Source organism: Pogona vitticeps, chromosome Z (assembly GCF_051106095.1).
Source record: "Pogona vitticeps strain Pit_001003342236 chromosome Z, PviZW2.1, whole genome shotgun sequence".
Lineage (NCBI taxonomy): Eukaryota > Metazoa > Chordata > Lepidosauria > Squamata > Agamidae > Pogona > Pogona vitticeps.
Window position 1 is genome coordinate 444,491 of NC_135799.1, and position 15,857 is coordinate 460,347.

Here is a 15,857-nt window from a genome sequence, read left to right on the forward strand (position 1 = left end):
TATGTGTGTGAGCATCCAGGGAATCAGTCTCTGGTGGTGGTGAGACCTCCCTTTTCCTTTTTTGCTTTCCTTCCTTCCTTTGGCGGGGAAGGTTTCCAAAGGGAAGGAGAGGTGGCGACTCTTCAGGTGATTCCCCCTACCCCTGCCTTCCTTCGCCCTGGCTTGGCTGTGGAGCCTTTTGAATTCCCTTTCAGGGGGGAGGGGGCATCCAGGAGGAGGAGGGGATGCCCCACCCCTCAGGAGGAGGAGCCTCGGGGTGGGTGTGGCATCTCTCTTTTGCTCCGCCTCTTCTTCCTTCCCTTCTCTTCCCCATCCACCCCATGTCCTTCTCTCCATAAGTGTGGGTGGCTGTGTCAAGGTTGGTCTTGGACTTTCTTACGAGGAGCTCCTGCCTCCCTGGACACAGTGCCAAAGCCTTGCCAAGAAAAGGTTTTTCATGTTAGCCCACGCTGCTGCTTTTTCTGGCCACCTTCGCCTCCAAAGGACCTTGAATGGAATTACTACTCCTTTCTACTGGCCCAGTGTTTCAAAATCAGCCGGACGTAATGTCAAGGAAAATTGCAGGCCTGAGCAGAATGGAGTAGTTTAATGAGAAGCCATATTAATCAGGTGTGCTGAAACTGAGTCAGGATGACTCAGCAGAGATGATGTAGTCCAGGGCTGATGTCACCTGGGGATGAGGTAATGTGTAATGAGGTCATGTGTAACCTGATTGGTTGTGGATACGTATATATGTAGAGCTGTACAGTTAGTTGTATCTTCGCCTGCTTGAAGACCACATCTGCCTGCTATGCTGCCAGACTGCTGTATATATTTGCTGGAAATACACTGTGCTGAAGGAAATGCTGCTGGACTGCGTGTGAATTATTCCTGGACTGCCTGAACCGCCAAATACTCTGCTAAACCGTGATTTCTGCTGAGAAAACTGACACGTAATTGTGGCAGCTCTCCTGTTTGTCAGAAAATAGGACGTGCGAATCACGTTACTGAAGCTGAACTTCAGAGAATGCCTGTTATTTTCAAACCTTTGAAATAAACCGAGTTGGGACGTTGTGGGACCTTTCCCACCCAGTGAGACTGTGTTTTCTCCTTCCCGCTTCCAGTGGCCTTTGAGGAGGTGACCCCGTATTGCCCCCAACAAGATCCTCTGGATCAAGGCTCGAGATCTCTGCCCCAGAATCTCCTACTGGGAACGAGGTCTCTTCAGGTAAGGATCCCGTTGTCTCCTGGGCTGAGACTGTGAAGGATGATGGTTGGAAAAGATTTCTGGGAACGACGTCTCTGCAGGTAACTCTATTTTTTTTTAAAAAAATGTCTAGTACATACACAATGCAAAAGCCATTCCCAGAGAGAGAGAGAGAGAGAGAGTCTGTGTCTGTGTCAGTGTGAGTGTGAGTGTGTTTATTAAGCCATCACCCGAGGATGATGACGCGAAAGGCTGATGGGGGGAGGGAAAGGAAAGGGAGGGGGGAGAACTACGAAAGCCGTAGAGGGAGGAGGGAGGAGGAGGAGGGGGCTGCTTCCGGAGCTGCGTCCCCTCCCCCACCGGAACCGGAAGTGGAGGCCGTGCCCCCCCTCCCTCCTTCCCTCCATTTTCTCTCTCCCCGTTTCTTCGGACCTCTTTTCCCCGCCGGAGGGAGGTGGGTCGATTTGGGGGTCTCTATTGGGGGGGGAGAAGGAGGGAGGGGGGAGGGCAGTGGGGTGGGGGGGCCCTAGAAAGAGGCTCCTCCTATTCGCTCCCCCCACACTCCCGCAGGGCAGAAAAACACCCCTCCCGGCCCTCCCACCTCACCCCCACCTCACACTCCTGGGGGGGCAGGAGGGGCCCTTCCGTCCCTTTTCCTCTCCTCTGTGTGTGTGTCTGTGTGTGTGTGTGTGTGGGGGGAGAATCTTCAGTGGGGCTTTTGTGTGTTTCCTCCCCCCTCTCTGTTTTCTCTCAGAGTCCCCTCAGGCTCGCCTCTTTCCCCCCCCCCGGACTTTCTCCAGCCGAAGTCTGAGCGCGATCCTCCCCCCAGGAAACCCCTTTTGTTGGAAAGCTTTGTGGAAAGGGGTCCTTTTGTGGGGGGGCGTCAGGGCGGGTTGAGATCCCGATACTCCGAAGGGGCAGGAGGGGCAAACAGCAAGGCCCCCCGCCCCCCCCATTGTGTGCCTGTGTGTGTGTGTGTGTCTTTGTGTGTTTTCCCTCTGAGCCCCCTCAGGCTCGCCTCTCTCCCCCCCCCCGCCTCTTCCCCCCCCCGACCTTCTCCAACCGAAGTCTGGATACAACCCCCCCCCAAAACCACTTTTGTTGGAAAGCTTTGGGGAAGGGGTCCTTTTTGTGGGGGGTGGAGGAAAAGGAGGAGTGCGAGGGCGTGGGTGTAGGGGGTGGGGGGAATTGGATGGGGCCCAGAGAAATGGGGCTTGGAGGGGGGGAGAAGATAGGGGGTCGGCTGGGAGGGAGGGATGTGGATGATAAGGATGATACTTCATTTCTATGGCAGCCTGCAACGGAGGGAAGTTCCTGGAACGCGAACCAGGCCCTGACCTGAACCCAGACCCTCAACACCCCCCCACCCCCTTCCTACCCACCCAGAGCAATGGGGGCAGGAGAGCCCCTGGGGAAAGGGGCTGCACATTTCCTACACTGGGAAAAGTGTGTGTGTGTGTGTGGAGTCTTGTGTGAGGAAATTGTCTGAATCTCCTCTTGGTTTCCAGGAAGAGACTTTCTTAGAGGCAAGAAATTCCATCATTAGATTCTTAATTAGCTTTGAATTCATTCATTCTTTCATTGAAAATTACTTTTCTCCTGCCTTTCTCCTCTTTGCTTGTTTATGTCTTGCTGTTTTCGTTGGCGCAGGGGATGGTGGTCGGCTGGATGGCGACACCTTTTGGCTTGAGGGGCTGAGCAAAGGTCCTCCTGGAAGGTCTTAAAAATCAGGCAGAAGTTGTGTGTCATCATCACACGGGTGGTGCCAGACCACCACATTCTTCTGCATAGCCTCTTTCTGTTTTTTTTGTGAAATATTACGAGGAATTAATGGAAACCTGAAACACTCCACAGGCTGAGGGTTGGGGGGGATTGAACAGGAGTCCCCCCCCCCAGTACCACTGTCATTCGCAGAGTGACACCACACGAGGAAAAATCCCAGAAGCTGAGTTGCCTTTTTGTCAAGTGACCACTCCTCCCCCAGGCACAAAGCCATGGTCAGGGCTGTGAAGAGTATCAAGCAGAAGAGGGTCTCCTGCAGAGTCCAGGGGTCCCCAACCTCTGGCCTCCAGAGGTTCTTGGACTGCAACTCCCAGAAGCCTTCACCACCCCCTTTACTGGCCAGGATTTCTGGGAGCGGAAGTCCAAGAACATTTGGAGGCCCAAGGTCGGGGGGACCCCCTGCTGTAGACCCTCTGGACGGCTGCCTTGGCTGTGGCCACCCCTCAGAGGCCCTTTGCTCTGTCTGGCTCGGCCTCCTTTTCCAGCTGGCAAAGCGGGCACGAGATTGTGCAGCAGTTTTGGGCTATTTCCTGGCTTTTGGAATCGTGGGTATAGAAGCACACCCACCCACCCACCCACTTTCATAAACCAGAGGGTAATTGTTTTGAAGAATTGAATTCTCCAGATTGTCAAAAAGACAAAAGGCTTCTATGCTAAGGGAAAGCTTTTGGTTTTGTCCATCCAAGAAGGCTCTAGAATTATTTGGTTTTTTTTCTTTTCTCCGTAGAATGGGGTGAGATGATTTGATGCTCTCCCAGTTTTCTCTGGACAAAAAGAGAAACCCAAAGCCCCCCTTAAAGCAGGTAAGATCTGTTTCATTCTTTGGGATCAGAAGCACCGTTGTGTTTGTTCATTCATTAAACGATAACCCTATGATAAGCAGGATGCAAGATGTTGTAAAGCTTGCATCAGTATTTCAGAAAATTTTAGCCCAATCGCAGGAAGCATTGGGAGTGTTTGGAGAACGCCTTCTACCAGATCTTCCATGGTGCCTGGTGAGGGCCAGAGGGGCCTCCGAGGTGGGCCTGACAGTGCAAAGGAATTGGTGTGAAATCCCCATATCCTGAGGTTCACTTTGAGTCTCTTCTGTCAACTTCCTTCTGTCGCCCCGTTCTGGAGACCTCTGGTTTATGAAAGCAAGCACACACTGTCAGTTCCCTGGCTGAGTGGAGGTTTCAACCTGGGTTGTGTGAGTCCCAGTTTTACTGTCTACAGCAGAGCCTCTCTGAACATGTGCAGAGAGTTTTTCTTTTGGTTCCCAGTCCTGCTTGGCTCAACCCTGTGGTCACCAAGAGCAGGTGCTGTCGGTGTGATTCCAACCCTGGACAGCCTGGCATGAGGCTCTCGATGCCCCCAAATGTAAACTGAGAGCACGGAGAGAACGAAAAAGGGCCCGTACGTTGCCTCTGTAAACAGGCTTCCTTCAATCGCGAGGCTTTGCTTCCTACAGTCAGGAGACTTAGCTTGCCCCAATCACGCGTCTTATGGAACTGACATCAGCAGATGCTCTACAAACCGATTGGGACACACCTCACTGGAGGTGGAGACTGCAGGCTCAGAAGCAACGGGGACTCCTAATGTCCGAGCATTCTGAGCTCATAGGCTAAACACTCAAAACCAAGTTTTCTTAATTTTTGGGTTAGAAAAGAGTCTGTGTGGGTCTTATAAACCAGTGGTTCTTAACCTTTTTGAAAGAAACGCCCCCTTGAGCCATTGAGGAAGTTATCATCGCCCCCCTCCCCGCAGTGATGATATCTTTTATTTATTTATTTATTTATTTATTTATTTATTTATTTATTTATTTATTTATTTATTTATTTAAGACACTTAACTCCAATGACCCCTGAAAACAAAATTAAATTCCAAGAAAATGAAATGCCCCCCAAAAAGTAACATTTAATGATTTTGTTGCAAGTGAATTTTAAGACGCAAGATGAAATATAAAAAGGGCATAAAAACAAATGCAGGAACTAAAAATTTCAAGACAAAAAGTCTGAAACTAAATTAAAATTGTAGGAAAATATATATTCATGCACACTGTAAAAAGGCTACAGCCATCTTCACAGGTTTGGCTTGCTCCAGCGCCCCCCTACCGCCCCCTTCTGCTCCAGCGCCCCCACACCGCCCCTTTTCGTTCTACTGCCCCCCTGAAAAATGAAATCGCCCCCTGGGGGGCATTATCGCCCACGTTAAGAACCACTGTTATAAACAAAGGTGTCTCATCAACAGAAAAATACAGTATTTTTTAGAACAGGTTTATCAATCTTTTTAACCTCTTCCCCAATGTTTTCTTTGAAAAAAAAAAGTTATCCAAAATTCCCTGGCTTCCACGCATTTCTAATTATTTTCATATTAAATCTTTAATGTTGGTTATAATACCTGAAATACATCTTAATTGATTTGTTATATAATAGCATTTAATACTGGTTATCTGACAACCTTCTTTTTGTAATATCTAACAAAATTTCTTATTAATTCTAGCTTTCTTACTTCCTTGTGGGTTTCCCGCCAGAGGACCTGCAAGGAGGTGAGCAATTGGGGGGGGGAGTTGCAAGACTGGGGGGGGGATAAGGGGTAAAAAGGCTTTGCAGAGAGATATTTAAAAAAACAAAACAAAAAAAAAACCAGTCTCCCCCCCAACCCCAGAGACTGGACAATCCACTTGGTCTGCTCTGCACGAAGGCCTTGCACAGTTTGAGGGAGGGGGGGGGAGTCATCTCTTTGTTTTGGTCCCTGCCCTCCTCCTCTCCCTCCTTGTATGGGGGGAGGGCTAAATTGGGAAGGGGCCGAATGGGAAGTCTGGATCCCGCCCTCCCCCTGCCCCCGAGCAAGACACCTGGGGGCTTTCTCTGTCTGTGTTGGTGAGTCCTCCTCGATCACCTTTTCCTGCAGGCAGACTTTTTGGGGGGTGAGAGAAAGAGGGGGGAAAGTGGGGAGTGTCCCCCAGTGCTCTTTCTCTCCCCTCCCAATTTCTCCTTACTCCAGCATCCCCCCAAACCTCACACCCCAGGTTGGAAGCGGGATATGGGCTTTGTGGGAGAAGGGTGGTTCGGCTGGGGGTGATGGCTCTCCCTCCGTCCCCCCGAGATACCTGGCCTGCTATCCTGAGCCTCTTCAGGATCCCCCTCCCCCCTCCTAGTCTATGGCGATTGAAGGGGACTCTTCAGAATGGCTTGGTTCAGTGGCTCTGGATGGAGGTGAGGGAAGGGAAGTCCAGATCCCCCTCCCAACCAGATCCCAGGCTGTTGATCCACTGCAGAAAAGGGATGGTGGGTGTGTGGAGGGATTTCCTCCCTCCCTTTGTGTTTGTGGGTTTTTTGGGGGAGGGGGGGCTTCCTGGCAGCACTGCAGGAAAAGCCTTTTTTTCCACCTGAGAGGAAAGCAGGGCAGAAAGAGAAAGAGGCCCAGAAAGGCCACAGGGGTGGGGCAGAGGCGGAAAGGCGATCTCCCCCCCCCGCCCCGTGAAACAAACTTTTTCTTAGGGGGGAGGAAGGTGGCGATCATCCACAGCACTCATGCTATTTATATTCATTATCTGATTTGCATGAACCTATCAGAGGGCTGGAGAGGCGGAGTCAGCAGCTACCCGAGGCTTGTCAGGAGGAGGAGGGAGGAGTCAGATGGGAAGCAGAGAGAGAGTGAGCCTGAAGGGGAGGTCAGTCTGTGGTCCTTAGAGAGGGTGGCAGAGTTAGGGGTTAAGAGTGTGGAACTTACGGAGAGCGAAAAGAGTTAAGAGTGAAACAAGTTATTAATAATCTAATGAATGCATTAAAGTCTGTGAAGAACCCGTTTAAGCCAACTGTAATCCATAAACCTCTGTTGTTCAACTTTATCCTCAGCTTGGACCTCAATCTTTCTAATTAATGGGTGTCGACAGAAGTCAGCGGGTGGCAGCGAGATAAAGGACGTGTGAGCTCTGTGTTGGGTGAAACAAGCAGGGGCCACGTGAGTAAACATCACAGTTATCTAACACACTGCCTCTCTGAACATGTGCAGAGTGTTCTTATTGTTTTAGCCCAATCCTGCTGGGCTCCACCCTGCCTTAACTGCTGTGGGTTACATGCTGCTTGGTGTGGGGCCTCTCCCGAATGTTTCCTTCCTTCTTTTGGGATCCAGGAGGGTGAACAGAAGAAGCTGCTCCTGCGTTTGGGGGTTCTTTTGGAGGGGGAAAGGTGGGAGAGAGCCTTTTTCCCGACCAGCCTTGAGTCAACCCCAGGTGGGGTTGTCTCCAGGCATCCAAGGGGAAGTTGAGCATCCAAGGGGTTTTCCAGAGTCCCGTGTTCTGGCCATCTTTTAGGTCCCCAGACCCTACGAATCCCAGGTTCCAGAGGTGGAGTTTACTGGGAGGGCCCCTGGTGCCCCATCCCGGTCTGGAAAAGGGCCTCCCACCAAGTGACTACTTTGGAGAAAGACCTCATAATCAAAACCTTACCACCAATTTGCTAGTTTGGTGGAAGGCTGGGGGGAACTCCTCAGTGTATCCTAATTTCTGGGTTTGTCCTGAGTTAACTTTCTCAACCTTCCCTTCAGTGTCCAATTAAACCATTCCACTTGTCCATTTGCTTGGGGATGATAAATGGAAACCTTTGGTGGCTTCACCCCTTACAATTACCACATCGGTTCCAAGATCCAGATCATAAAATTGGTCAGGGAAGACATCTTGAAGGAAATCTGTTCTTGAAAATATCCCTGTTCTGTCGAAAGGCCTGTCCAGGAGGGACCTTGGTGTTCATGGCCCTGCTGGGGGTGGCCTTCACTGGAGCGAATGTGATCGGCGGCCTTTGTCCACCTCCTTCCTCTTCTTCAGCCAGAAGAACTGCTGTTTTCCTCTGGCCGGGGTTTTCTACACCCCCAGGATAGGTCCTGCTCGGGGTAGATCACGAGCCCGTTGAAGCACCACTCTCTGTAACCTTCGGGGTAAAACATTTGTCCCTTCTCTACCCCCTCCCTTCTGATTTTACTACTGTGTATAGGATCCCATCCCCCAAGTCAATCTTATGCTCTGTTTTCGTAGTCCCTTTGGGTCCCGCTTTGCCTCTAATTTCCTCCAGTTCTGAAGCCTCTCGCTGCCATTTTCGTAATTGTTCTCATGAAATGTGCAACACCTTTTCTTCTGGTGTCGTTTCCTCCACCTCCCCAGTTCGTCCTTCTGCTGCAGTTTCAGCCAGGTCTCCTATTTGAAGCCAGTCTCTCCCCAAGAACTTCTCTCCTCCTAATCCTGGGATGACCCTGATCTCCAAGTCTTGTCCTCAATTTTTTAAAATATGGCTCAACTGGCGGCACCCAGAGGCAAGAAGTTTTGATGGCTAGGTCTCTATACTTTGTTAGTTTTTCCAGTTCTTTATTTTCAACTCTGGCCTCCCCTGGAATTGCAATGTCAATGATCCGGGCATTTCTTTTTTCTATTCTTACCATCTCTGGTCAAGGTGTCTATCCGTTTGGATCCAGAAATCCCACAAGATCTTGACTTCCTCGTTTTCTGACACCTTCTCTACCTGATGTTCCCACGGGTTTTTGGAGACTGGCAAGTTCTATTTTTTGCATAATGACCAGTGCACTAACCTTGTAATCTGTTTGTGAAATCTTTGGACATTCACCGATGAGGTGTGATAAGGTTTCATCTTTTTATTGGAAGAGTCAACCTGTGTTGTTAGCACTAACTCTGTTGAATTAGCATCATGCTTTCCATCGGTATTTCTCAGGTGTTGTCCATGTGGTGGTTTATTTTTCCAGCTGTTTAATTACTTTTCAAATTCTTGTTTCTTATATTGAGCCTTGGTTTCTGTGGTTTTCAAAATAGTCTCCATATTCACTGTTTCCAGTAATTTTTCTCTACTTGTACTGATATAAATATTTAGGTTTCTTTTTTCTTTCTCTACTACCAGCTGCATTTGCAGTAATCCACGGCCTCTGATTTTTCATGGTACAGTGGACCCTTGACTTACAGACGGCTTGACTTACAGACTTTTTGAGTTACAGACTTCTCTGGCCACAAAATTTAGATTTGACTTGCAGACTGAGATTTGACTTACAGACCAGAAAAAAACCAAAATGGAACAAAAATGGCCTGTTACGGGATTAATCGGTTTTCAGTGCACTGTAGGTCAATGGAGACTTGACTTACAGACTTTTTGACTTGAGAACCGCCTTCCAATACGGATTAAGTTCTCAAGTCAAGACCCCACTGTAAATATAATCTGTCCTCATCACTTTTTTGGATGTAGTGTGTGATGCATGTCCGTAAGTTTCCATGTTTTTTGATTCAGTTCTTCTGAATCACGAGCAAGAGCCTCGTGGTGCAGTGGTTAAAACGCTGTACTGCAGCTAAAACTGTGCTCACGACCTGGGGTTCAAATCCCAGGTAGCCGGCTCAAGGTTGACTCAGCCTTCCATCCTTCCGAGGTCGGTAAAATGAGTACCCAGCTTGCTGGGGGTGCAATGTGTAGCCTGTATAATTAAAAATTGTAAACTGCCCGGAGAGTGCTTGTAGCGCTATGGGGCGGTATATAAGTCCAATAAACAAGCAAACAAGCAAACAAGCAAACAAACAAACAAACAAACAAACAAACAAACAAACAAATAAATAAATAAATTGTTTTTATTCCATTCTATTATTCTAGCTATTTAATTACTGGAACAGCTTATGTGTTTATGGCTTTGATTGCATTTCCCCCATTTAATTTTGATTTTAAGGTTTTCCACAGTCTGTTATATTTATTGATTTATTTGATTTATACCCTGCCCATCTAGATCAAAGTCTACTCCGGGCGACTAACAATAAAAAATGGAATAGAAACAATATAATAAAGTAAAAAACAACAATAGTAATGTGGCACAAGATGGGGAAAAGAAAGGAAAAAAGTCTTTTGGTATCTTCTCTTTCTGTCAGTTCTTTAATTTTTGTTTGCAAGATGTTGTCTGCTTCTAGTATTCCAAGGTATTTAGATTTGTCACCACTTCAAAGTGATTTTAGAATATTGCCATTTTTAAAAACTCTATATTCCATCTAGTTTTTTTTTAATCTTGCCACGGTGTATAGACAGAGCGACACTTTTGTCCATTCCAAATTTCCTCTGGATATTTTAACTAAATATTTGCACCATTTAGCCGTGATTTTATCTCTGTGGAACTTTTTGCATTTAGTTTTAGGTCATCCATTTATAACAGATGATTGATTTTGTTTTCTGTTTGTTCTGAAATATGGTAGCCCAATCCAGGGACGTGGTGGCGCTGCGGGCTAAACTGCAGAAGCCTGTGCTGCAGGGTCAGAAGACCAAGCAGTCGTAAGATCGAATCCACGCAACGGAGTGAGTTCCCGTCGCTTGTCCCAGCTCCTGCCAACCTAGCGGTTCGAAAGCATGCAAATGCAAGTAGATAAATAGGGACCACCTCGGTGGGAAGGTAACAGCGTTCGGTGTCTAAGTCGCACTGGCCATGTGACCACGGAATATTGTCTTCGAATAAAACGCTGGCTCTATGGCTTGGAAACGGGGATGAGCACCGCCCCCTAGAGTCGAACACGACTGGACAAAAATTGTCAAGGGGAACCTTTACCTTTACCTTTAATCCAGGTTTAATTAAAACTATTGGCACAGAGTGCTGTCCTCTGAAGATGTCTGTAGCGGGCCACTCTGAAGCCTCTACCAACTCAGGACTCCAGGAGTGCTCACTACTCTTCTTCAAACTGCTGCCACCAACTTATCTTTAATATTCAAAAAAGACAAGTGTTTCTTTAAAAACAAAACGTTGTTTATTGATTTAACCAAATAAAAGGAGTAAATCACAGGTAGCAAATCAAGTTGTAAATCACTGTTTCTCAATCACTAAATCACACAGACTTTTTCCTCACTAACTAGCTCTCACCAAATCTTTCTCACTCTCTCTATCAATCTCTCTAATCTCTCATCCTTCAATTCTCTCACACAACACACACCCCTTTATATAATTCAGCTCCTCCCCCTTCTGCACCACCCTCCGTCCTCTCATTGGCTTATGATCCCCTGCCCAGCTGTGACGGACAGGTGAGAGCAGAGCTGTATGTTACAATGCCGGCCATAGAGACTGGCTAAATGTTAGGAAGAACAACCTTTAGAACATGACCAAAGAGCCTGAAAAACCCACAACAACTATTGACACAGGGATTAGTGAGATGTCAAATAGCAGTGGTGACAAAGAATCCTCCTGAAATATTCCTCATTTGATGTTAACTTCTTTGATTTCTTCACCATGTTTTTATTAATCCCAAATTTTTTTAGGCAGGTGTTAATCCAGCTGTGTGACAACGAGTCAGATGACTTTTTAATGTCTGTTAAGGTGTGTTTTTCACCTTTTTGTATTCTTCAGTATCATTTTATCAATAAGCAGCTGATCTTTTGTGCCTCTTGACTTTTTTAAAGTTCCCTTTCTCTTCAGTTGGGTAGACGGAGTTTTCAGTTAAATGTTTAGATATTGATCTTGCCAGCACTCCTGTGAGGAGCTTGAACATTGTTGGAAGGCATGTAATTGGTCGATAATTACTGGGTTCGTTGCCCTTTTTTATTATCAGAAATATGCGTCCTGTTGTCATCTCTTCTTTAGTTGTCGAATTTTGAAATGGTTAAATGACACTGCTATACATTGATGGAGATGTTTCGCCAGTCTCTGTGGTTGGTCTCTTCTGTGGTCAGGCGTGCCCCCCCTCACCCCCCACGGCAAAGCGGGGCTTTCAGAGGTGCATTTTCACTACTGAAAAAGCCCCAGGAGGCTTCTGAAAGCGGCGCCTGGGGGGGTGGGGGGCGGGCCTGCCCCTGCCACCCACCCACCCACCCCAGCAAAGCGCCACTTTCAGAGGCTTCCCCAGTGCATTTCCACTGCCTATTTACCTGCTGGGCAAGCCTGGGCAAGCTTCTAAGAGCAGCGCGCGGATCAGCTGTAAGGTGGGGAGAGGGGGGAGCTGGAGTGGAGAAGATGGCAAAATGGCCATCCGCTGTGTTTTGGCCTGGATTCCTTGCTTACCGGGCAGCGAAAATGGCCGCCGTATGGAGGATTTTTGCATAAAGGTGAGTTTTTTGCCCATAGGAACGCATTAAATGGTTTTTAATGCATTCCTATGGGCTTTTTTTCGCATAGCGAGGAATCCATATAGCGACGGTTTTGACTGCACAGATTCTCACTATGCGGGGCACCACTGTACTGGGAGGCAGGCTTTGTTGAGTTTTAGACTGTCTTCTTTTTTTGTTTAAACTGTGCTGATGTTTGTGGATTTTAATGGCTTCCCTGTGTAGTCTAACAAATTGGTTGCTGGTGTTGTTCAGTACTGTTGTGCTTTGAAATAGAATTTCATGTTCAGATTGTTTTAGGGCATGTTCAGCTACTGCCAGTTTTCCAGTTGTTTTAGTCTGCAGTGTCTCTCATGTTCTCTAATTTTAGTGTGGATGCTGTGTTTTGTGTTGTTGTTGTTGTTGTTGTTATTGTTATTGTTGTTGTTGTTGTTGTTAATAATAATAATAATGATAATGATAATGATAATACTTATATCCTGCCCATTTAGTCGTTGACTACTCTGGGTGGCTTACAACAGACTCGGCAAAGAAATGACAAATATGTTACAATCTAAAAAAATGTAAAGTAATGCACATTGGGACAACCCCCCCCCCAAAAAAACTCTATGGATCACACATAAATGGCAAATAAATGACCATCCAATTGAGCAAGTCAAATCTTGTGATCTTTCAGTCCTCAGGGTCTTGGAAGGCTCAATTATCCAACGCTATTGCAAATGCTCAGAGAAGTATTGAGTCACTCATACATTTTTTTCTTTGCAAAAGGAGGTCAGTATATACCATCAGCCATACAGGTGTTCAATGCCAAGGCGTTAGCGCAGATGTTCTATGGTGTACAGTGGCAGCAGACTGGCAGCACTTCGGCGTGGCAGGAAATCATCAGACAAACCGATATAGAGGATATCAGCAAGTGATAGAGAGAGAAGAAAAAGATATGTACACACTGTTCTCTTATATACATTTACAAAGCTTCTTCAGTCCAATCACAGGACACATTACATCATCTTCTGCACCTGGTCATCTCTTCTTCAGACATTGCATCATCTCTTCATTAGTCATAGTGACTCAGCAGTCACACATCTGTTCATAATGGCAGTTCATTAATAACACATTTAATCCACATTTGGTTCAGGCCTACAAAAAATTACAATATCCTGACAGTGTAGATACAGACATTTTACTGCAGTGGAGTCCGTTCAAATGAAATTTCTGAGAACTGTTCTTGGACTCCCGAGTTGTGTGTCAAATGTACTTTTACGATTAGAAACAGGGCAGATGTTGATAGAGTCTCGGGCATGGATACTTAAGATAACTTTTTGGTTTTAAATGTTCTTCAACCCTGTGGGGTTAGGTTCCCTTAGTGCTAACTGACAAGTTTCAGTCCTGATAGGAAAGATCTATGGATGAGAAATTAAATAATTCGGGCCTCTCGAGAAGTGCTATTTTGTTAATGAGCTATACCAAAGCAAAACAGGACCAACCCTAGGGCATCACAGAGAGTGAGCTGCAACACCTTGTCAGCAGAGCTACGGCCCATCCTGGCTTTATTTTATTTATTTATTTAGAGGTGATGGTCAGGCGTTTTTACCTGCAAGCTATCTGAATACTCTGACCCTTCCAAAATATAGAAAAGCTTTTACATGAGCAGAGTTTGATGTACTTCCTTCAGTCCTGGCTGGAAGGCAGACACAAGAACATTCCTTACGAAGAGCACTTATGTCCTTGTGAGGCTGGTGTGGGGGAGACGGTTGGCCATGTTCTGTTGTATTGCTCCTTCTACACTGGTCTCTGTGAAACTTTTATTCCTCCAATTTTGCAAAGCATCCCTGGAGGAGATGATGAGAGTACTATACGTGTTATCTGCTGGCAGACCAGTGTCCATCAGTAATGATTAAAGGGGTCGGATTCTGTGCAGCAGCACTAGCCTGCAGGCTAGAAATGGTGCCATAATCCTCTAGATATATACATGTATGTATGATTATATGAATAAGTATGCTTTGGGGGTGGGGTTATGCTCCTAACAATTATTTATGGAATTTGTCGCCCTAAGAGTCTGCCGCACATAATTTATATTATAGTATTGAATCTGTTAGTTCTTACACATCATACAAATAAACATTACTTATCAGTTGATGGGTTCTTAGCTATCCGTGAGAGATCAGGAAAGAGAGCTTGGTGTGCTGGCCGACAGCTCGATGAAAGGGTCAACCCAGTGTGCGGTGGCAGTGAAGAAGGCCAATTCCATGCAAGTGCTATTTTAGGCTGCATTAATCAAAGTATAGTTTCCAAATCCCGCAAGGTGCTAGTCCCCTCCTATTTAGCACTGGTGAGGCCTCGCCTTGAGGATTGTGTCCAGTTCTGGACACAGCACTTCAAGAAGGATGTTGACAAATTGGAACAAGTTCAGATGAGGGTGACAAGGATGATCAGGGGGCTGGAAGTCAAGCCTTATGAGGAAAGGCTGAAAGAATTGGGCATGTTTTCCTTTGGGAAAAGAAGACTGAGGGATGATATGATGGCACTTTACAAATATTTGAAAGGCTGTCATACAGAGGAGTGGCAGGATCTGTTCTCAGAGATCAAGAGACACAACAAGCTCAAGTGAAAGCAAGCCTGATTTTGTTTGAATGCAGTGGTGCCTCGCTAGACGATGACCTCGCTTGATGACTAATCTGCTTAACGATGCCTTTTTTGCGATCACTATACGATGTTTCCAATTGTTGGAATCCTGTTCCAACACAAGGGGTGTGGGGAGAGATCTCTGAAAATAATTAATCTGCAGACTTGGTATAGAGTTCTAAAGCATGTCCGAGAATCAGCCTAAGCATGAGCCTGGACACCTGCTTTTATTGGCAAACAGATTACATAACATTTCATATTAACCAATAGGGCATCGAGTACAAACTGCCCAACAACAATTAATGCAATCGCAATGCAGTATGGTTATACAACAGGCAGTTATGTGTACATGACATTAGACACTTAGGTAATGGCACAGCAATTAAACAAACGAATATAATATATGTGTATGCATAGTATTTTCCACATCCCCACACTTTTTATTTTATTTCTTGTGGATCATCTTATCTCAATTATAAACATCCTCAAAATCTTTAGCAGGAATTGAAGGTAAGCCATGGTACTTAATTTGATAAAGGTGTCTAGGTGTTAGACCAACAGGTGACCGTGGTTGACAGCAATCATGGAAGGTAGAAATCAGTGAAGGGATACATAGAATGCAACAGCAAAGAAGAATAAGTATCACAAAAATGACAACAGCATATATAATCAATGTGTGAAGCCATGAAATATTCGGTAACCAGTACCATAGCCAGCTCCAGTTACTTAGGAGGCCATCGTCATTAGCGCGAAGATCATCAACAGCGGCCTGAATTTTTTCCATGGATTCTTCTATTAAACCGGATTTATTAATGTAAAACAGCAGGACTGGTTAAGCGAAGCACATAAACCGCCATTGCAAAGAAAAAGGAAGCCAAGGCCTAATCGGTTTTGTGCAACAACATTGGCCAGTTTCCGTTTGCAAAGCTTTAATGGCTACTTTGGAAGCGTTGGCTAAAAGTTCTATATCCTTGGATATAGCCAGAAGCTTGAGATCAGTATTAGCTCCTGTAATCCAAGGAATGAAATAACTAGCTATATCCATAACGGCTGTTTCTCCCGAAGTAAGGGCGTTTATATATACAGTGGTGCCCCGCATAGCGAGGTTAATCCGTTCCTGATTAACCTTCGCTATGTGAAATCTTCGCTAAGCGGGAAGTAAAGAGCCATTGGAACGCATTAAACTTCATTTAATGCGTTCCAAATCGGCCCTAAACTTCCCACTTAGA

General features: G+C 46.2%; 1 protein-coding gene across 1 annotated transcript in view; it reads left to right on the forward strand.

Annotated features, from left to right (window-relative positions):
- The first annotated feature begins 1,542 nt into the window (after positions 1-1,542).
- The window catches only part of LOC144585053 (uncharacterized), a 41,161-nt gene continuing 26,846 nt past the window's right edge, over positions 1,543-15,857 (forward strand). Inside the window, 4 exon segments of the mRNA XM_078382498.1 lie at positions 1,543-1,640; positions 3,696-3,771; positions 5,450-5,495; positions 6,808-6,913. The gene's annotated coding sequence lies outside the window, so the exon portion shown is untranslated.